At 36.9% G+C, this 22,040-nt stretch overlaps 1 long non-coding RNA gene across 1 annotated transcript in view; it reads right to left on the minus strand.

Moving 5' to 3' along the window:
* Nucleotides 1-22,040, minus strand: part of LOC105508503 — a 116,115-nt gene that overhangs the window by 12,622 nt on the left and 81,453 nt on the right. The window contains exon 2 of the long non-coding RNA XR_001001281.1: nucleotides 18,864-19,004. This is a non-coding gene — a long non-coding RNA (uncharacterized LOC105508503). The remainder of the gene's footprint in view (nucleotides 1-18,863; nucleotides 19,005-22,040) is intronic.

Raw genomic sequence — 22,040 nt, forward strand, 5'->3', positions numbered from 1 at the left:
ACCTTAAACAAATAAAACATGGAAGTGACTGTTTGCTACAAAAATGATTTTAGGGAAAACTAATCTAACTAAAAATTGGCACTGAGTGCAGAAAGTTCCATCATCTCGAGGAAAGCATGCAGAGAGCCTGGGTGGCGTAGAGCAGGAAAGGGTGGAACTCTGACAACAGCTACAGAAAATTCAGTAGTCTCCATTATCTGTGGTTTTGCTTTCTGCAGTTTCAGTAACCTGTGATCAAAAGGGTCTGAAAATAGGTGAGCATAGTACACTAAGATATTTTGAGAGTGAGACCGTATTTACATAACTTTTACTACAGTATACTGTTACAATTGCTCTATTTTGTTATTAGTTATTGTTAACCTATTACTGTGACTAACTTGTAAAATAAGCTTTGTCATAGGTATGTGTGTATAGGAAAAAAACAGACTATATATAGGGTTTGGTATTATCTAGGGCTTCTGGCATCCATTGGGGGCAGTTGGAAAGTATCTCCCAAAGATAAGGAGAGAATACTGTATCTTCTCCTTATCTTCACAAGCGGTGGGCCAATATCTGATGCACTACTTTCTTCAAGCATGCTCCTGAGGTTTCCCTGTTTGAGAAGCTGACATTCCACTAATTCCCTTTCCAATAACCACACTCTGAATACACTTGATTAGGGTCAGCTTTTCCCACCTCCCTCCCTCCTTCTCTCCCTCCCTCCTTTCTTTTCCTTCCTTCCTTCCTTCCTTCCTTCCTTCCTTCCTTCCTTCCTTCCTTCCTTCCTTCCTTCCTTCCTTCCTCCTCTTTCTCTTTTTCTTATTTGTCAATTCACATCCTTATCATCTCAAACACCAAATTTATGTGCCATTAGAATAAAGGAACTGTTGGGACAATGATGCCCTACTTCACAATACTTCTTTGTACAATGTTGCTTTGTATGATATTTCTGAATGACAGGAGATTCATTAGAAAAGCAACTTAAACATGTACTTTTTTGTGGGCAGGATGAGAAATCATCTAGTGTCACTTGTCATATCTTCTTGTCCAGTGGTAGTACATAAGCCCAGGAACAATGGTTTTCCATTTATCATAATATTGCCAGAACAATTGTCCTAGTGACTGTGTAGATAGCTTCAAGGAGATTCACTGGCTGCATAACTGATCCGTGTCAGGGTATTGCCTATGATTCTCCCTTTTTGCCACTTCACACTTGATGACTTAAACCATGGAGGTTGATTCTTAGTGCTGACAACACTGAGGTCAAGAGCAGCCAGCCTCCTTATCCCTGGGTGCTCACAGTGCAAAATCTGAATTTGAGTCCTTTCTTGAAAGTCTAGCACCACAGGGCATGAGTCCCACACGGCCACAAAGGATGGAGCTAAGCCATAGTGCTCCTTTAGATAGGACATTTGCTCATCCATTCAAAGCAGGCCAGCCAGGCATGTTCATTCACTTGTCCTGACTAGCCCCTGTAGGCATTCAAGTTTGACACAACTGAAAGACAAGATCATCTCATGTTAGTAATAATGTTATTAAAAAATTTCATGAAGAAAAACAGACATAAAGTATACACACATTAGTGTACACCTCACTGAATTTTTACAAACCAACACACCAGTGTAATCAGCATCAATATTAAGAAACAAAATGTTATGAGCATCTCCGATGTTCTTGTGTGTCCTTCCAGTGACTACTCAGCCCCGACAACAGTATCCTGATGTCTCACTGGCCCCGGTTTTGACTGCATTTCTGAAATGTTTACTAACTTTTTAAGTATATGCTGCTTCATTTGATCCTTACAACAACACCGGGAGATTGGTAGGGCCGGGTAGTCAATCAGGTAAACAGTATCACTTTATTCAATACCATCTTTCGCTGCTTTCATGATGACATTTGGGCAAGGTATTTTGTGGATAACCTAAATAAAATCCACCTGAAAGTCTAACTTACTGAAGTAACTAAATTGGAGACATTATGTGACAAATAAAACCCAACCCACTGAAAACTCTCCAGCAGTGGGAGACTCAACTGTTGCTAAATTTCTCTTTCCTTCTAGCTTTTATCCATGTTGCTTGTTTGAAGGGCTATTACTACTAGAAGTGAAGAACACAGTTGTTAGAACATTTGCTCTGGCTTTATGCTTGACTCTCAAAAGTCCGTATATTAGTGAGATATTGCAATGACCATGAAAATACATAAAGCATTATTTTTATGCTTAGCATGAGACATGTAATACTTCCATTTGGGGAATTTATTTTGAAGGAAATGGCTCATTAGACCAGAAAATGCCTATTTTGTTTTCATTTCATATTTTTAAAATATGTCTGTGCATGTTTGCATAGCAGGAAGAGTTAAAAACCCAGTGTAGCAGGATTTCAGCTGTTTTTCTTCCCTTTCAAAAACAAAAACAGAAAGGGAAATTTATATATAATATATCATAATTTACTCGAATTTAATGAATGCATACAATTTTTCATCCTCAAATATTAATTATAGAGGAATTTACTGTAATTTATGATGCATTAGAAGATTATTTTTTGAAGAGACCTTAGCCAGAGCCAATGGCAACTCTAGCTCTCATTTATAATAATGGAGTAACTGCATTGAAACCTGACTTTTTCATTCTAATCATATAAGTGGAAAATACCATTTAACATACCCCCAAATATAATGAACTCATTAAAAGGCTTTTTATTTGTTATTTTACAATGGTTTAAAATAATTGCAATGTTTTAAACAAAATTTCAGCCACTATTTTTCTTAGTTCTTTATAGTCTAACAACTAGTAGTGGAATTGTTTCTTAAATTATGCCACTGTATCTATCCAAAGAACCTGGAAATACGATGAATTATAGTGCTCTTCTGTTTAAAAACTTTGCAAACTTGGGGTATTGTGTCTCAAGAATTAACAGATTTTAAATTTTTTATTTCAGAGTTTTTGGGCTGCAAGTGGTTTTTGGTTACATGGAGAAGTTTTTTAGTGGTGATGTCTGAGATTTTGGTGCACCTGTCACCTGAGCAGTGTACACTGCACCCAGTATGTAGTCATTTATCCCTCACTACCCTCCCCTTCTCCCAACTCCCCAACATTCATTATATCATTCTTACACCTTTGCGTCCTCGTAGCTTTGCTCCCACTTACACGTCACAACATACAATATTTGGTTTTCCATTCCTGAGTTACTTCACTTAGAATAACGGCCCATTTTTCTCTTTTACATAAAAGAAAACCAAGTTTTCTCAAGGTTGGTATAAAGAAGTAGAACCAGTTATTCAATAGCGGAGGGTGGATTTTATGGTCTTCTTTTGGGGAATTTTTTCCATATTTACCCCTTCTATATTCCTAACTCTAACCCTTATCCTAATTTTGTCCTGAGAAGAGGGTGTAGTATTGTTCTGGGTATTCCACTCTGATCCAGCTGTGAACATGTAATCTTTACCTTTACAACCTGTAGTGCAGTTGAAATCAGGCAGTCAGACAGACCTTTATTAAAGGATAACAAAGTGGAAATAAATTTTTTTAAATAGCATAAACTAGACTATTTGGCTTCTGGGGAAGAACATAATATCAGCTTGTATTTTCCAACAAGGAAACCACAGCTCTTTTGTAGCTCCCTATATGCCTGTCCTTAAATGACAGAAGACATATTTGACCACTGCTTCGTGGAAACACCTTTACAAACATCTAGAACTCTCCAAGTCAACAGAACAATCTAGAGGCAGAAACAAAGTTGGCTCTTTTTGCTTTCACATTTCTTGTCTAAAGACTTTTTTCTTGGTGATTGATTGACAGAGGACCCCTCCGGAGAGAACTCACCTTCCACAGAAACAGGCTCATGACTTGCAGCCTCCACAGGAGAAGCATTTAATAACCTCATCCCAAACCTCCATAAGCATACACATTGTGCACACACGTAGAAGAGTTTTGTATTTTTGACCCTTGTGGGAAATCCTTTTATTTCTATATCACAGTGAGATACCCATAGTTCTTGCTATCTGCTGGCAGAAAAAGGAGGGATTTTGTCATAGTGAGGAGAGAAAATTGGTTTTTTGCCAGCCTTCAAGACAGATCAACTAAAAATCTTGACAAACGTTTGTATAGCTATGAAACATAGTCATCTTTGGTCCCTTCCAAGCCATAGGACTTGACGTGTTGCACCAACTTTCTCCTTTTCTGAGGCTCTGATGAACGTGCTTCCTGTATTATGCCCCATGAGAGATGGGGATTTTTCTGTGATCAGGTTTTTACGAGCTTCGGAGGGGGTGCAGGGTAAGCTCTGTTTTCTTAGATAAAGATAGCATTAATTCATCTTTTAACTGCAGTTTATAGACACCCAACTTAACCAGATTAAGGAGGAAGGAATTGCTTTATGTAGCCAGGAAAGATATTAAGATCGTTGTTCTTTCAAAGACTGATATGGTTAGGCTTTGTGTCCCCACCCAAATCGCATCTTGAATTGTAATCCCCGTAATTCCCACATGTCAAGGGACAGGGCAGGTGGAGGTAATTGAATCATGGAGGTGGTTTCCCCCATGCTGTTCCTGTGATAATGAGTGAGTTCTCGCGAGATCTGGTGGTTTTGTAAGGGGCTCTGCCCCCTTCACTCCACACTCCTTTTTCCTGCTGCTTTGTGAAGAAGGTGCCTTGCTTCCCCTTCCCATTGTCCTTCCCCTTCTGCCGTGATTCTAAGTTTCCTGAGGCCTCTCCAGTCATGCTGAACTGTGAGTCAATTAAACCTCTTTCCTTTATAAATTGCGCGTTCTCGGGTATTTCCTTATAACAACAGGAAAACGGACTAATACAAAGACAAGTATTCAATAAGAACTGGAACCAGGAATCCAGTACTACCCGATCTAACCTTGTTCCCTTCATCTCCCATCTCTGCAGCTCTCTGCTTGGTTGCACTCTCTATATAGCCTCTCTCAGCTCTCCTGGTAAAAAGGAGTTTATTTGTCTCGGTTTTCATTTACTTATTCTAGGACAGTACTGTCAGTTTTGCTTGTCATGGCCTACGCCTTGGAACAATCACTGCTGAGGGTTAGTTCCAAATACATAGGAGAAGGTCTGGACCAGAAAAAGAAGAGACAGGTTGAGGAATTTCGTTGGCTGACAAAAAAGAGAGAAAATCTTTAATAGCTTTTCAGAGAGCAAAACCAAAATTCACTACAATAGAAACTAAATATTTGTTCCGCTGAAGATTGATTCCCTTTCGTCTTTGCCCCAAGTACTTTAACTTCAGAAATTGATTAATTGCTTAAAATAGCTAGCTTGGCAACACAATAGGAGCAAAACAAATGAATAAAAATGGACATAGACTGGCTATTTCTATCAGGGAGAAATGGAGGAAATCATTTATTTTGACCATCTTAATAATTGCTATAGAACGTAACACAATAGGGTAATGCTGAGTTAGGATTGAGTTGGAAGGTGGCCTAAATACAGAGAATAATCATGCTGTGATCCAGCTCAGCTGTGTTGTGGAGCGTAGTCTACTTTGGGGCAAGGAATCTTCAGGTGTTGTAGTTTTAGGCATTTAATCTGGGAGAAAAGGACCTCCAGGTGGTATACATTTATGCATTTAATCTGGGGAAAAGGGATCCACAGCTGGTATACTTTTCCATCAGGTGCAAGCATTTGGGAATGTAGGCAGGAACCTTCCCCTCAAAATTTGTTACTGATAATCAGAGGAAACAGATATACTTCTGGATTCTTCTGTGATATCCCTAGAGAGCTGTCGCTATTGACATATACTATTTTTATTAAACCTCAACATATTGAGACCACTGATTATTTCTTTTGTGAGAAGTAATGCCCACTAATTTCAAACTTTACTTTAGAGAGGAAACAGACCAATTTATGTAAAATAATTCACAGAAAGTCAATTAGCTGACAACTTTTTGCTGAAAGCCAATTTGCCAAATGACCAATTTACCTAAAGCTAATTTGCTAAAAATCAATTTACTGAATGGCTTATTCTTCAAATTATTGAGGATTAAAAATAATTTTTGGTTTCACCACTGTTCCCACTTCTGCCAGTACCCTTTGTAGCCACTGTTGCCCAGATGGGGTGTTTGTCTCTAGGGGTAAAACAGCTACAGACTGTGCCAAGACCTGTTCCAAGGCATTTGTTTGATGGCCCAGGGTTTATGTTTTCAATTTTAGAGAAAAGGAAACTGAGGCTTACAAAATTTAATTAACTTGCTTATTTAAGTCAATTATGAGTCTAGACTATTAAGTACAGAGGTTTCTCTGGCTCCACAGCATCTGCTGCTCTCAGCCACTGTGTCAGGCATTGCTTGATCATCTGTAGGCTGTTTCATACTGTGACCATATTGAAGAATTAGCTAAGGAAAAATAAGTCCTTAAAAACCAAAAGCTTTAATGAAAAGAAATGAGATAAATCAGAAAACATAAAACCAGTGTATTATCTGACACTCTGTGAGGGAATGAGATGTTTGGATTGGTTAAATATGCTGTTTAAAATAATTACATATATTATACATTTGTAGAGATATCAAAACATGATAACACACACAAAAAAAGATGTAGAACACAGTTCTACATCTTTATATGAAAGAATGAAACTTTAGTATTTACTTTAGGTTGATTTGGAAGACTCCTGAGCTTGGAGTCATCATTTGGATCAAGAGGAGGTCAGATTCAGAGTTTTCTTTCAGCCAAGGTCCAAAGCATAGTTTAATTATTGAGAGGAGAAAGTTATCAATTCATTTGAAAAATTTTATCAGCTGTCAAACAAAACTATTACTAATAAAACTTTTAGGAATAACTCCCAGAAGCTGGGGTGGCGAGGGTACCATTACTTTGAATTAGCCCATTGTCAAAATGGTATCTTCCAGTGCTTGGAAGTGGTTATTGTCTTTTTGTCTTTTTTCACAGAATAAGAGCCTAAGGTACAGTTCAATGACCTCAAGACAACAGTGAAACTGAGGCCGAAGTGATATAGATCTGATGGACTGAGGCATCCTTGAGCCTAAGAAAACTTGTCATTTTTCAGCAGTAACCACAGTAGAAAAAAAATTCTATTTACATCCTTAGATTTAATGCCTGTTCTTTTGCAAGGGAGGATATTTTCTGGCTAAGTGTTTACTAGCTCTTTAAGAAAAAGAGAATTTAGAAACTATCTTCTGGAATTTAAGTGGGAAACAGGACTTCTGCACTATATATTGTACTGCATATATTGCACTCTGTGATACCTTTGAATGAATTAGAAAATGAAGCACCTTTGAGGGATATGTACATTTTGGCCAGTGAAATCTGGGCTGCACTCAGCTCCCCTGTTGTCTTAGCCAACAGTCTTTGTATAGAGCACTGTCCTGTACATGTTTTTGAGTACTGCTCAACCATGTTTTCCCTTTCCTATGCCAAAATTGTGACCAACAAAATTACCACATTAATTACAATCTAGTTTCTAGAAGACCTCTCCTCCAAGTCAATTGTATATGCTTGCCAAATATTTTATAATATTAAGTTCTAATTGCTTTTGAATTGCTGATTGCCTATTCTTTCTTGGTTATTCATATTTATTTTAAATTAATTTATTTTATAGTATATTGATGTAAAAATGACCTGTGATCACTATGTTTAGGAAGTACAGAAAGTCAGAAAATGTAATCAGAAAATGTAATACCAATATATTATCTAACACTTTGTGAGGAGATGAGATATTTGGATTCAACCACACTAATTGCAATCTAGTTACAATCTAAAAGAAAAAAGAAAGGTATCTCCCAGCCTGCATTCTCATCTTCTAGAAACAGCTACTATAGGACTAGGCACTAGGGGCTAAATAATTTGCTGAAGTTCTAATCATCAGTAAGCAAGGGAGACAGGATGGGGTTGGCCCTTTAACTTAGGGACCTGCTTTCTAAAACACTATACTCTACTTCTTCTTAAGTATTTTCAATCTCTCCATTTTTTCCTTTGGATTTTTCTCAGTTATTGCCACAGAAAAATTTCATCTCTCTTTTCTTCTCTCTCCCTTTTGCTACTTGGGAATCCCATATGATCCCGGTCAAGTCAAGTGAGTACAAGAATAGAGCTAATGATATGTCTTCATTAAATAAAATTAAAGTTTTACCTTTTGTACTGAAATTAGACAATATAGGGAAGCAATGACATCAACCCTTAAAATATCTTGAATTCTTTTCAGAATCTATAATGACATCTTCTACTGTCTCTTCCTCTTATAATTAAAAATTTAATTTAATTTACCTTAAGCACCAATGTTCAAGGGAAATTTCTTATTAAATTTTATTGTACTTCTTATTTTCCAAATGTATAGTAACTTTTACCTCACTTTATATGAATGAATTTGGATATTGCTTCAAACGTCTTTCTTAAGCTCAAATATTTCTTTGGAGTTTATGTGCATAAAGTACGAGATAGAGTCATAAAGGCAGCTTTATTTCTATGTAGTTGATTGACTTGTGGAAGTTTATTGCATTGCAGTCAGCGTTATAAGCATTACTGGACTATATTGCACTTAAATGCTTTCTCTGTGTGGGCTCTTTTATGTCTTTATGTATTTAATTTTATTTATTGCATTTCAGTTTTCTACTCCATGGCATTTCTATTTACAATACAGACTGTTGGCTTATTTTAATATAAATTTAATAAATTTAATAAAATTTTGTTATATATTTGGACATTGGATGTGAACAACTTTTGTAGTGACAAACACTATTTCTGTTTTTGTCAAAACAAAGATAGTTTTGACGATGACATAACCCCTATTTTACAGGGGTTTATTTATGATGGGTATTTAATAAATTTTACTAACTTTATTGAAAACTTTTCAGAGTGATAAATTTTCACAGAAAGTAGGGGTAAAAGTTTCTGTTCAACCCTGTCCCTGACTCAGATCGCCTCTAGCTTTTGCTTTCCTGTAGCAGAATTGAGAAAGGTGGGACCCAAGAAATCCTGGTCTTGGAAGAGCTGTGACCTCTCCGTAAAGAAAGAATGTGCTCTATGAACTAATACAGCTTACCACTCTACATTTACAATACAGCAGGGAATATGAGAAAATATAATAATAACTATAGTGCTTTAAGATTAAATTTGAGCTTAGCCTTAATTAAAATTTACAATATTTAAGTCCTGGAATTTTCTTAAAGCCACTCATTTGTTTCCATAGATTTCACTTTTTTCTTTTATACACCATATTTTATGTGTTTGTGCATTTTAACTCATATAAATGGCATGATACTTTAGATCTTTTATTTTCTTTTTTCTTTTGCTTAAACTATGTTTTTAAGATCTTTCATGTTTATTTGTATTTCTAGTTCATTGCTTCTAAGCAAGGCATAATATTTTACGGTACGCATTTGCCATACTTATGTGTTTTTAGGCAACCGTGTGAGTGATTCTTTCTGGATATACTCTGGAGACGAATTACTAGGTCATCGGTTGTACCACTCAGTATTTAGTTGATTTTTACTAAATACTGCCAGATTGTTCTCCAGAATGACTGTGCTAGTTTCATTTCTACATTTTGGCTAACTCTTGGTATTACTCAACTGCTAATTTTTGCGACTCTGACGGATGTAAAGGGGTATTTTAATTTGAACATTTTTCTAGTAATTAGTCAAGTTGAGCAATTCTTCATATTTGTTCAGCTATTTGCATTCCAAACTGAATTCTTCTTCCTGTCTTTTGCTCATTTTTTTTTTTCTATTAGGCTTCCAGTCTTTTTCTTGACTTCTTGTAAGAATTCCTCTTAGGGTGCTAATATTAATTCCTAATTAACTCTTGGTTTTGAAAAGTTCTTCCACCCTCCTGGTCTGCCAACCATTAGTCTGTGGTAGTTTTGACAAACAGAAATTCTAAATTTTTGTTTAATCTTTGCCTTACTGGTCTTTTTGGGCCTTAAGAAGTCCTTCTTCATTCCAAAGTCACACAGAATTTTACCCATAATTGCTTTAATTAGCTTTATATTTCCTCCACTAATTTTTCCCAAGAAAACCTTATTTTACTGAACTTCAGAGACTGTTACATTCTATCCCTCCGAGTTCAAGTCTGAACACCTACATGATGTAGTAAACCAGCATTTGGGCAGAAAGTATATAGTGAGAGAAAACCAGTTTTTCAGGTTTAACCTAAGTTTAGATTTAAAAACCTGAAGTCTGAGGGAGATTTTTTAAAAATAATCTGCACTTTCTTTAAACAGGAAGGAAAAAATTTTAAGTGCTCATACCTCTTGACCTGATTTTGTGCCAGTAGCCTGGAGGCAGAAGTTGGTATTTAGAGCATTCAAACAGGTAGCCTTAGAGCAGAGAGATAAATGTTTGTATTTTCTTGGATAATAGAAATCCCTTTTTGTAGCAGGAGTTTTAAGTGCATTCCATGTTGTGTGAAACAATTTTATTTTTAAACATTTCCATTCCATTCTAGCCCCCTTTCCTTCTTTGCCTTTCACGTAATAACTATACATGTTTGAGTTGTTGCAGTGTTAAAGTTTTGACTTCATGGAAACTCTGAGCATATTTTTTGCCCCACATTTTTATTTTTTGTGCATTTGTTGTCTCTTTAAGTTCTTAAATTAACCTAATTTATAAATTGAGTTCTATTAGTCTCCATTTATTTTCTATTGCCTGAAATTTGTGTCAAAAAACTCAGAGGATACAGCCCCATAGGAAACAACCTATTTCCCAATTTTAGATATTAATTCATTACTAAGTTTCTTGGATTTTAATTTCAATTTTATATTATATTTTGTTTTTTTGATCCTACGTCGCACCTTAAAAATGTGGTCTGGGAAGAGTGATTACTGGGGGTATTAGCCTATGCCCTGAAGAAAGTATTGAGAATTTACACATACGTGGAAGACTTTCACAGTTGATTTGACCATTGTTTTCTGGGGAGTTTGATTCTTTCATGCACCTGCCATTCCTAATATAGCCAGAGCTAAGTAAGCAGAGCCCAGGGAGAGGACTAGAGGGTACTGACACAGCAACCTCCCTAGCCAGCTGTGTGATCACCCCCTTAATCTACAGTCATTTTCCAGCTGTGAGGAAGAAGCTCTACAGCAGCTGCTCAGCACAGAGTGCTCATGTCCAGACTGGCTTAGGCAGGTGGCCTCTTTACTCATCTTCCCTTTTATTTTTTCCTTTTTTAAGCACGGATGTGTGCTCAGATGTGAGGCAGCTGTTCAAAGAACATCCTGGGATGAAAAGAAGCTTTCATGCCATTATTAGGACTGAATCTTCAGATTTCATTAATTTAGTAAATATTAATGGCATCACTCAAAAGAATTGCCCAATAATTACTTGGATATTTTCTCATAAGGTTACTGTTAGCAAGACTCAACATTACATTTTCAAAATATAACTATTCTTATTTTTAAATATACATTTTATGATAATCCTCCTCCCACCAGGGCTGGCCCTCTAACTAACTTGTATAATTTAAAGGATATAAAAAGGCCATTCTGCCCCTAAATAGTGCACTAGCTTGTTATGAAACCTGAAGTTCCTCCTGAGAGGCACTCTTTTTGTTAAGGCAGTTTTTCTAGCCCAATGCACAGGCCCCGATTCTCTTGCAGCATGGCCATTCTATTGCAGCCCTGCTATGGGAGAGCACCAAGATGTGAACCAAGGATGGGAACGGGCATAGGATACGCCTCCTGCCCTTGAGGGGTTTACAGTCTGTTTGGAAAGGTAGGGGACATATATTGAAGGTAAAACAACAAGGCAAGGGAGCATCTGTGTAGATCACTACAATTATCTGTGTAAATCATTTACATATATAGGACTTCAAAAAAAATGCTCTGAGGGCTGCTCTTCAGGGAAGGGCTTATGGATGACTGGGTACTAGAGCCTGGTCCTGAAAGAACGTAGAGTTTGGAAAGGCAGAGAGACAATAACGAATATTCTAGATCAGGAATAAAGAAAGAGAGGATGTGTTCTGAAGCTAGGGAACAGATCATGGTGATTGGAATGAATGAGTTCGTGTAAGAGGTTGAGGACTGTGAGATGCTGTGGTTGGTGACAACAGCTTGCGTGACAAGATCCAGTGAGTCGATATTTCTTGACACCAATTTTAGATGTAACCTATGAAAAGCCCTACTTAAAAAGTATATACAAGCTGGGCACACTGGCTCATACCTATAATCCCAGCACTTTGGGAGGTTGAGGCAGGTGGATCACCTGAGGTCAGGAGTTCAAGACCAGCCTGGCCAACATGGTGAAGCCCCATCTCTACTAAAAAGACAAAAATTAGCCAGCCATGGTGGTGGATGCCTGTAATCCCAGCTACTCAGGAGGCTGAGGCAGGAGAATCACTTGAACCCGGGAGGTGGAGGTTGCAGTGAGCTGAGATCGTGCCATTGTACTCCAGCCTGGGCAACAAGAGTGAAACTCCGTCTCAAAAAAACAACAAAAAAACACAAATCACAGACAGTCCTTTTGTTTATATTTGAGCCTCAAAAAGAATTAACAAAGGCTACATGACAACCAGGGATCCTCCTAAACCAAACTGTGAACTCATAAAATCGGTTTGATTCCCTGTCATCTTTTTTCCAGAAACCTGATTTATTTTTCTTCTTGCTATCTGCTTTCCTTTCTACTGGAAATGATCTGAATGCCTTTGGGATTGGCCCACTGTCTGGCTATCCATGGCTACTTCATCAGAACATTTTAAGAAACAAATAAACCTGTTATTCCTGCCCTCACTGGATATTCAAATCCTTTCACTCTGTCTCTGGTACCCTCTTTCCCATACTGCCCCTTGCTTTACCTCGTCTGGCTCCTGTTTCCACCGTACTTCTCTCCTGAGACATTTCACTTGGCCAACTGAATCCTGTTACTCCTGTATCCCTAAACCCTTTGTGGAATGTTTCCTTTCCTTCTTAATAATCCTAGAGACCTGGCAGTCCCTAAAGTTAGAGGTTTCAGGGCTGCCCATGTGAGTGAGATTACACATTCTCACACCATAAATGCCTTAGGGTGAGATAAGCATCCTCCTCACTTCCCAGTGTCCCATCCAGATCATCCCCCACCGCCACCACAAAAATCAAAATCCTCAGTCCTTTAAAGCTCTTTAGTTGCTTCAACCTACTTATTTATTTATTTATTTATTGAGATGGAGTTTCACTCTTGTCGTCCAGGCTGGAGTGCAATGGTGTCATGTCACCTCACTAAAACCTCTGTTTTATTGTTTCAAGGGATTCTCCTGCCTCTGCCTCCAGTGTAGCTGGGATTACACGCACCTGCCACTATGTCCGGCTAATTTTTGTATTTGTAGTGGAGACAGATTTTCACCATGTTGAGCTGGCTGGTCTCAAGCTCCTGACCTTGGGTGATCCACTTGCCTCAGCCTCGCAAAGTGCTGGGATAACAGGCATGAGCCATCAACGTGCCTGGCTTGCTTCAACCAATTTATAGACTACCAGTCATTCAGTTGTTTAGACCCGAGTTACTATTTTCCTTACCAATCCAACTGCTTCCATCATCTGGAATGATGTAAAGTTTCACATCAATGTTTAAATACAGTATTTTAGCACGTTTCCTCTTTGTCTTCCTTCTAGTGACTTTTGCACCCAGTTTATTTCAGGTGCCTCTGTAACCACATTCCAGACATTGGAATACTTGTAATGGTTCCTCCTGTTGACTAATGTGTTGAAACCCTCCCTACTACTATAACAACTTTCTGTCTTTCTAACTTTTCATCAAATCACCCACTCTTTTCTGTTTCTTTTTTTCTTTTTTTTTTTCTCTTTTAGAGACTGAGTCTCACTCTGTTGTCCAGGCTGGAGTGCGGTAGCACAGTCATAGCTCACTGCAGCCTCTAAATTCTGAGCTCAAGCAAACCTCTTACCTCAGCCGCCATAGTTGTTAGGACTACAGGCATGCATTGCATGTTTTTCCCTGGCTGTTTTCTTTGTTGTTGTTGTTTGTTTTTGAGAGATGAGGTCTTGCTATGTTGCCCAGGTTTTGAACATCTGGCCTCAAGTAATCCATCTACCTCAACCTCCCAAAGTGCTGGGATAGAAGTCTGAGCCGTGGTGCCCAGCCCTAACTCTCTTCTTGACCTTCACTTTCTTAGGGATATCTTGTCTTGTCTTTTTACTCTTCTACTTATTTCCCATATATCAGTCTACATCTACTTTTCATTTCTTCCTTATTCTTGATTGAATGGGATGGTCCATTATTGTAACCATCCTGTGTCTATATCTTCAGAACTCTTGAGCATTGTCTTTCTGTCTTATCCACCGGGTAAAATTTCAACCCTGGATCAATCCAGTTATATGCTTTCTTCATAGCAACATATCACTTGATGAACTGTTGGAAAGACACACATACAGATATATAACTGCATGGATTGTTGCCACCACAAATTCTTGGTTTTTAACTTCATCTGGTCATCAGTGTTGCCTGCTGTTTCTTCTGGTGCCTTTCTTTAGTTTTTCCTCCATTTCCCCTGGTGCTTATTTCAAATCTTCTCCATGAGCCTCTGACTTCTGCCTCCATCCCTTCTACTCCATAGTCTCATTTTCAGCAGATGACTTTGACTCTAGACTCAGACAAAAGTCAAAAACAAATGAATGCTCCAATTTTCCCTTACATATGGACTTAACTGCATGAACAACTATAATTTCTTATTTTTCTTCTATCAGAAAAGTCACCTTCTACTTAAGGATTACCCTACCCATTGTGCTTTGAGTCCCATCCTTTTATGTGGTGTTGCTGGTAAGATGATTAATCTTGCATGTATCTTCAACCTCTTCACCTAGTCATCATCAGCTCTTTAAATGCCCTCCTCAACCCCATGCTCCTCTCCAACTATGGTTCCATCATCCTCCTTTCCCTCACCAGCAGAGGTCTCCAAAGAGTTGGCTGAACTAGCTGCATACTTCATTCACTTTCCCATCCACACTCTCTCCCTTTCACTGCATGAATCTGCTCTTTTTCAAAGATGTAGTGGTTCCTTCAGAAATGAGATGTTTCTATGTGCTCATCCTCTTTGCCTTCTGTGCAGTACTGACATTTCCGCCTTCTCCCTCTTCCCTGAAATAATGTCCTCTTATACTGCAATTCTCTTCATAACAGATTCACCACCGGATGTGGGAACCTTCAACTTGCCAACAGAATTCATGCCCATCTATCTCCACTCAAGCTTTCCATCTTCCCTGTTATTGAAGAATTGGTGTTCCCTCTTTCCTGAGGCTGATGCTGTCACCCAGGTGTTTGAATCCACTCAGCCAGAAACCCTCCTTCTCTACCTTGACATAATGTAGCATCATGTCCTAGTGATTCTACCCCCTTACCGTCTCTTGAATCTGTCCAGCCTCTCCATCCCCACTTTTACTATTCTGGATCAATTTACCATGATCAGGTCCTCACTGGTATTTAACAGCCTTTTTAGAGGCTAATTTATTGCTATGCCAATAAAGCTTTAGCTTTAGGGTTCTGTATTTCCAAAGGCCTTTGAAAATGATCTGGTCTTGGAACTTTATATATTTTTTATTTTGTGGAGAGCCTCCAAATTTTCTAAGCCTCTGTAGCTACCACCCCTGGATCTGCCCCCAGGACTACATGTTTTATAGTCTCTGGTATTGTGCTATACTAACACATTCTCCACACTGCCGTTACAGTATTTTTTCCTCATATGGCCATCATATAATGCCACTTTCTTGCTTAAAAATTCTTCAATGCCTTCTTATTGCTTTTAGATTTCTGGAACAAATTCCTAAATAGAGCTTTTAGATCCATTCTGACCTGACCTCTGCTTTTCTCTCTTGTGTCACCTTCGACTACACGTTTTAAATGTTTTTCCATCATTCTCTCATCTCCAGTGATGTAAGCAGAGCAGGTTTTCTTCTTTAGAGACGAGGAAAATAAATCTCAGCAAAGGTAAATCATGTTCCTAAGCTTATGGAAAAAATGCCTTTTTGGGCTGTGTTCTTCCGATTATTTTTAAAATTTATTTTTCCATTATAAAATGTGGCTTCAACATACAAATGTGCTCATTCTGGGATTATTAAAAAAAAAAAGAAGTCTTTTGAGTAATTTTTGGGTCATATACTAGGTGATAAGATTTTTATTATTTGATTTGTATATAAACAATATTAACTGTTTTTAATGTAAAAACCTGATCTAATTATATTTTAGTTACTTCAGTGATGAATATTTTCATAACTATTTGCAGACTGGCATATTTTAGGACCTGCATTTTTCAAAGAGGTGCATTTATTAAGGGGATGGTTAAAGCGGTGATGCTTCCATTTCTATGTGAGGCCAGACTGATCTCAGAGTAGTGGACTCACACTCTAAAACCTTACTAATCTTTAGATAGGTTTCTTCCTGACTATGGCACTTGACTTCCCTCCTCTTAAAGTATTTACTTTGAAAAAACTTGCAATTGTAATTTCTTTCTCTGCCCCTTTGAAATATAAATCTTCTAAAAATATATAATTATCAAGAAAGATAAGGTCTCTGTCTCTCAGTCTCTGTGGGAAGGTAGAAGCCTGACTTCCATAATGCTGATTAGCAAATACAGACGTCTAATCAGATTCACAAATTTCCCCTTTAAAGTCTTCCAATAGTTTCCTGTAACTCACCCTAGTGCTTAAGGATTCCCCTACCTTTGGTTTCAGTGGACTTGAGTTCAGTCTTTCTCTCCTATATTGCCATCATATTAGTTTTCTTTGGCATTTTCAATAGCTCTCAGTGTAATTTTGCTTTTATGGTGCCTACTTATAAGAGTGTTTCTAAAACTATAGAGAAATGTATTTGTAGGCACAACAGTTACTGATCTTGCTTTTTCTATTTCACTTGCTAAAAAGCATTTATTCTAGGTATTTGCTACTGGTAAACAGAAAAAAATGTATAATTCTCAAGGATCATGTGCACCCCTTCAGAGCCCATTGATTTGTTTAGACCCTTCCATCTCTGAACAGATTCTGACATAGCTTATCACTTTAGCTCATGCTCCTCTTCATCCTCTGTGTAGTATAGATTATTTTCTCAACAACATTCTCCTTAGTATATAAGAGCAGACAGCATTGTTTTCCTTGCTGATAGTGCCTTATATTATTTTATGACATGGTTTCATTTGTCTCCATAGGAGCAGAATATTGAGAAGGATGAATATAAGGAGAGACCATTCAGCCCATCAAGCTCTTTTCCTTTTAATGTACCCTAGAGAACATTTAATTGCTTCTTGAATGACCCCCAAGGTCTTCCTAGAATGAGCTTGTTGTCTTCTTTGTGGAGGAGACCATCCCCATTTCATTCGAATTCATTGTGACTTAATTATAGGATACATATAATAAATTGGAGGCAATCAGTAATCCTTAATCAAACAGGGTAAATTTATTTCACATGCAAGACACAATGGGCCCTTGTGAAATAGATGGCACACTTTCATTTACTGAACGATACCCAGATTAATTAACTCACCTGATAGCTGTGGTTTCAATTTCCCAACTCAAGTCTGTCTTATGGTTGCCCTTCTTTCTTTTTCTTATTGCATGAAACTGATCTTTAATAGACTTTCAGATTCAATGATTATGATTTAACCCCACATATATTTTCTTGTCATCATATAAAATAAAGCATATTTTTGTCTATAAACAGCACATACTTTGTATATGTATTTTATATATGATGTGTTATATATGTGCACACACACACACATGCACACACATACACACACCTCTGCGTGGTGGCACACATTCAGTGGAAAAGATGCCAGACTTTTTAATTTTTTTAACTGGCATTTCTTTAGTTACAACTCTATTACAGATCTGAGTTCACTGGGTCTATTTCCAGAAATTTACAATAATTTCTTTAAGCCTCCAGCAGTGCCTAATCACTTTCTAGAGCAGAGATTTTAGCTGTTTGGTTTCTGCTGGCTGTTTTCCCTGAAAATTACTGTAAGAGATTTAATTGATTTTTTTTCATTTATCTTCTAAAAAGTTGAGGTTTTTATTAAATTTAAGTGTCTGTTTAGTGCCTCTCATTGTGTATCCTGATTACTTTTGGTGACTCAGTGTAACATTTAATAACTATTAGTTTTCTTTTGAAGAGTTCTTAACCAGGAAACAAGAGTTCTTACAGCTACATAGATAATTAACTTGAAGCTTGTCTGTCTCCTGAGAGACATCAAATATGTAAATGAGGAACTTAAGCCTTTACAAGACATGGTAAGAAAATCACTAAAAGTTTTATCACATGAAAGCTAAAATCCGTGTTTTTTAAAAAAATCAATATGCTTTGAAGAACTAATGTATGCTTCTTGCTTAGGATTTGTGAAATTTATGGGGTTTAAATTCTTTTTCAAAGCTGCAGGAACTAGCCAGATCTGTTAACAAAAAACAGAGTACTTTAAAAAAAATGAGGAGAGGAACCACATTTAAATGCTTCGCAATGTCTACCATATTATTGAAACTCAACAAATAATTGATAAACTTGTCTCAAATTTTTTTTTTATTTTACAAATGCCATTAGCTATACCTAACATTCTTTCAAACTATTAATCACACCACCTTTCAGAGCTAACCAATAATTGATATCTTTGGTCTGTTTTTATTAATAAATACTTTAAGAGGGAAGAGCTATTTGTGTTTAATGTTTTAAACTTGATTAACCAACTCTCTTCATTTTTCTGTACCTACTTGTATTATAAAATGTAACTCAAGGAAAATATGGACAAAAAGACCCTTTACATTTCTATCCTTGGTTTTTTGTTTGCTTGTTTCTGTTTGTGTTGAGACAGGGTCGTGCTCTGTTGCCCATGCTGGAGTGCCGTGGTGCTATCATGGCTCACTGCAGTCTTGACGTCTCAGACTCAAGCAGTTCTCCCACCTCGGCCTCCAAGTAACTGAGACTACAGGTGTGCACACCCAGCTAATTATTTGTGCCTTTTGTAGAAGCAGGATTTTGCCATGTTGTCCAGGCTGGTCTCAAACTCCTGAGCTCCAGCAGTCTGCCTACCTCGACCTCCCAAAGTGCTGAGACTACAGGCATGACCCACTGCACCCAGCCTGTGCTCACTTTTTAATCTGAAAAGAAAACATTATATCATTACTAAAAGTTTTAATTACCTGGATAAAATATTTTTGTTATAATTGATAGGTATTATTTCCTGGAGACATACTGGAACTAGTGAATGGAATGGCTGAAGGTGAGAAACTATTTGTAAATTCTCCACACAAATGGTTTTCTTGAAGACAGATTTTTAATTTTTAGAAAAGATAAATCATTTGAAGCTTCTAAAGACAATTCACTGGGCTGCCAGTGGGTTATGTACTTCTAACAAACTATACTTGTGATTCTTTCCTCAAGCCTTTAGGTGGATATGCAGGTAGAATATTTGGTATTCTAGAGCTGTAGTTAGAAATAACATTGAACATAGGTACAAACATATCCCCTACCTTGGACTTGGTTAGAGGTTCCTGTGGTTGGTGTTGTGGTATCTGTCTATCAGGGACTGGCGTCCGCTTTGTGTTTTCACAGGGCCACTGCTGTGGTGGTTTTTCCTTTTGCAAGTCTGGGCCACATCAACTAGGCCTAACTTGGGCTAGGACCAGGATTAGTATGGAATGTGCATGATTTCCTTAAGGAAATTGTCTGACTCTTAAGTAAACACATTAAACAGCACCTGGACAGGAATAAAGGGCATTTGTGTGCTTGATCAATTTTCTTCTGTCAGAATTTAGTGAGTGCCTCCCATGTCAACAGTGGCAAATCTGATCAAAGGGAAAATGCCCAAGTGAGAAAAGGCAGGGGCGACAATAGTGTTTTCTTTACCATATTAAAGCCAAATTCACTTCCGTTTTTCCTATCATGCTAGTTTGTTAAATATTGCCAACATGTGCTTCCTTACATTATAGCATTTCTCAGTTTTCCAAAGCATAAGCTATGGCCAAAATTCTAGTCATAACATCAATACAACTTTTAATGACAATTCCTTTTTTTCTTTACATGTATCTCAGAAGTCTTGTAAGCATGATGCTCTGAAGAGCTCCGAGTGGCCCAGGACCATGGGGTAGTTATCATGGCCATGCAGGCGCTAAATCACCGTGGCGGGTATGAGGTGTTTCTCAGCTCACAAGAACTTTACAGCCTCACAGGGAGATGAAGTTCAAATTATGCAGATTAAATAGCTTGTATGGTATGCATTTGGTTCCCTCTTGACTTTCAACCTCTCTTCAACATCTTTTAGATCTCTTAAATTTATAATAAAGACATTATGTTGGTATTGCACTTGCCTATTCATAAAGCTTAGTCACATTCAATTATCTCACCCGATCCTTTTAGTATTGTTCTATCACTGGCTACTTATTCATTGGCCCTGTTAACAGAAGTCAATTTCTAAACCCATTGAACAAATCATCTAGATAGAAGTAAGTTGAACCAAGGTTGTCCTAAAAGCAAGAACAACAAAAAGAACACGAAAAAAGAAGTGGCTTGATCTCAGAGCAGTAGTTGTGTGGTAGTTGTATTTTAGCTACGTGAATTAATCTAAGAAAGCTTTAATCATCCATTACTTGATGTATAAAGAGCTGGACCAATTATTCTTTAATTCTTCCTTCTTTGGAGTCCCCTCTTCAGAGCCCTTCTAGAAAACACATGATGAATTGGCTCACTCTATCAGAAGGGGGAAAAAAAATGAAGAAAATAAAGACTCGTCTGGCTTACTATTTAATTCGTTATATAAAATGCTCCTTTTAATCACATGAATAATTTCCAATTTTGTTATAAATATTTCTAATTAAAACTAAACAAGGGATACTTTTGCGGATAAAAAGGAGTTTATGGTTCAACATTTGGCCTTTTAAAAGATAACTTAATTTTGTTTCCCTTCGAAGTAAAGGAAAGATTTCAAATCTTTAAATTATTAGAACACTTGGCTTTTGGGAATATAGTAAAAGGATTATTTTTAGTTAAATTACTGGGACCACCCTTAATAATTCATGATAGCTACATCATTCATGACTTAAGATTGCCTTAATTAGAGAAGATTCTATTTCACTTCACTTTTTGCTATTAGCACATACTACTGTTTCAGTTTTCTCTTTGGCATTATTGACATCATAGCCAACATTTTACGTGTCAGATATATAATTATTACTTATATTTAAATTTATGATATTTAGAAAAAAACACATAATGCAGATATATAAGACATAACAGAAAAAAAGGTACTTTTTCCTGAAATCCACAGAAATGCATCAATTCTAGGATGTTTGGTGTTCTGGTAATTTTAGTTTTATTTAATTATCAAAACAGGAAGGTGTTTTGTGACTATTTTCTTCAGTTGAGATGCTTTACAGAGAATCATGGATTTGGAAAAACACAAATTTTAGAATATTTCTGAGAAAGCTTTAATGTGTTAGTTCTTTACCGGTTTATAATTGCTGTATGTGAGGATAATTAGAGAATAAAAGCTAACTCCATGCTTAAGAAAACTTGTAGCTGTCATTGACTGTTCTTAGTCTTTTTCCTTGTATTTCTTGTTCAAAGTAATCACTTACAAAGGTTGTTATATTTTGATCAATGGGCAAATAAAATATATTTTCAAATTTTTAAAAATATCAAGTTCAATTTTAAAAAGTAACTCAATTATTTATTGACAGAAAAGTATAAAGTGGTATAGATTTCACATTTTAAAAAGATTGCAAAATTTACAATACAAGAAAATAAATTTGGCACATACTTATTCATTGTTATAGCAATCATTATCTATCAGGTAGTAACTTTGTTTCAGGATTCTAAAAATGGTGTAAGGCAAACAAGGACTTGGTAATTAAGTACTGAATGAACCTATATTTTCAAATCTATTTTGTTATAGAGAGCCAAGAGAACACTATGAAGCTATATAGATGTAATCTTGTTTCTTCAGTTTGGTTTCTCATGGATTCTTTTTATATATATTCAACATTAAGCATTAGTTAAATAGTATTTTTTAATGCACTATGATTTTAACCAGAGATTTGTTTAATAAGTTTGGTTTTGGATCTTGTTTTGTATGCAAACATACTATTTTGATTTAATTTCTTCTGACATGATGCCCACTGCACAGTATTAAAAAAAAG

The sequence above is a fragment of the Colobus angolensis genome, unplaced genomic scaffold (genome assembly GCF_000951035.1).
Source record: "Colobus angolensis palliatus isolate OR3802 unplaced genomic scaffold, Cang.pa_1.0 Scaffold163, whole genome shotgun sequence".
Taxonomy (NCBI): domain Eukaryota; kingdom Metazoa; phylum Chordata; class Mammalia; order Primates; family Cercopithecidae; genus Colobus; species Colobus angolensis.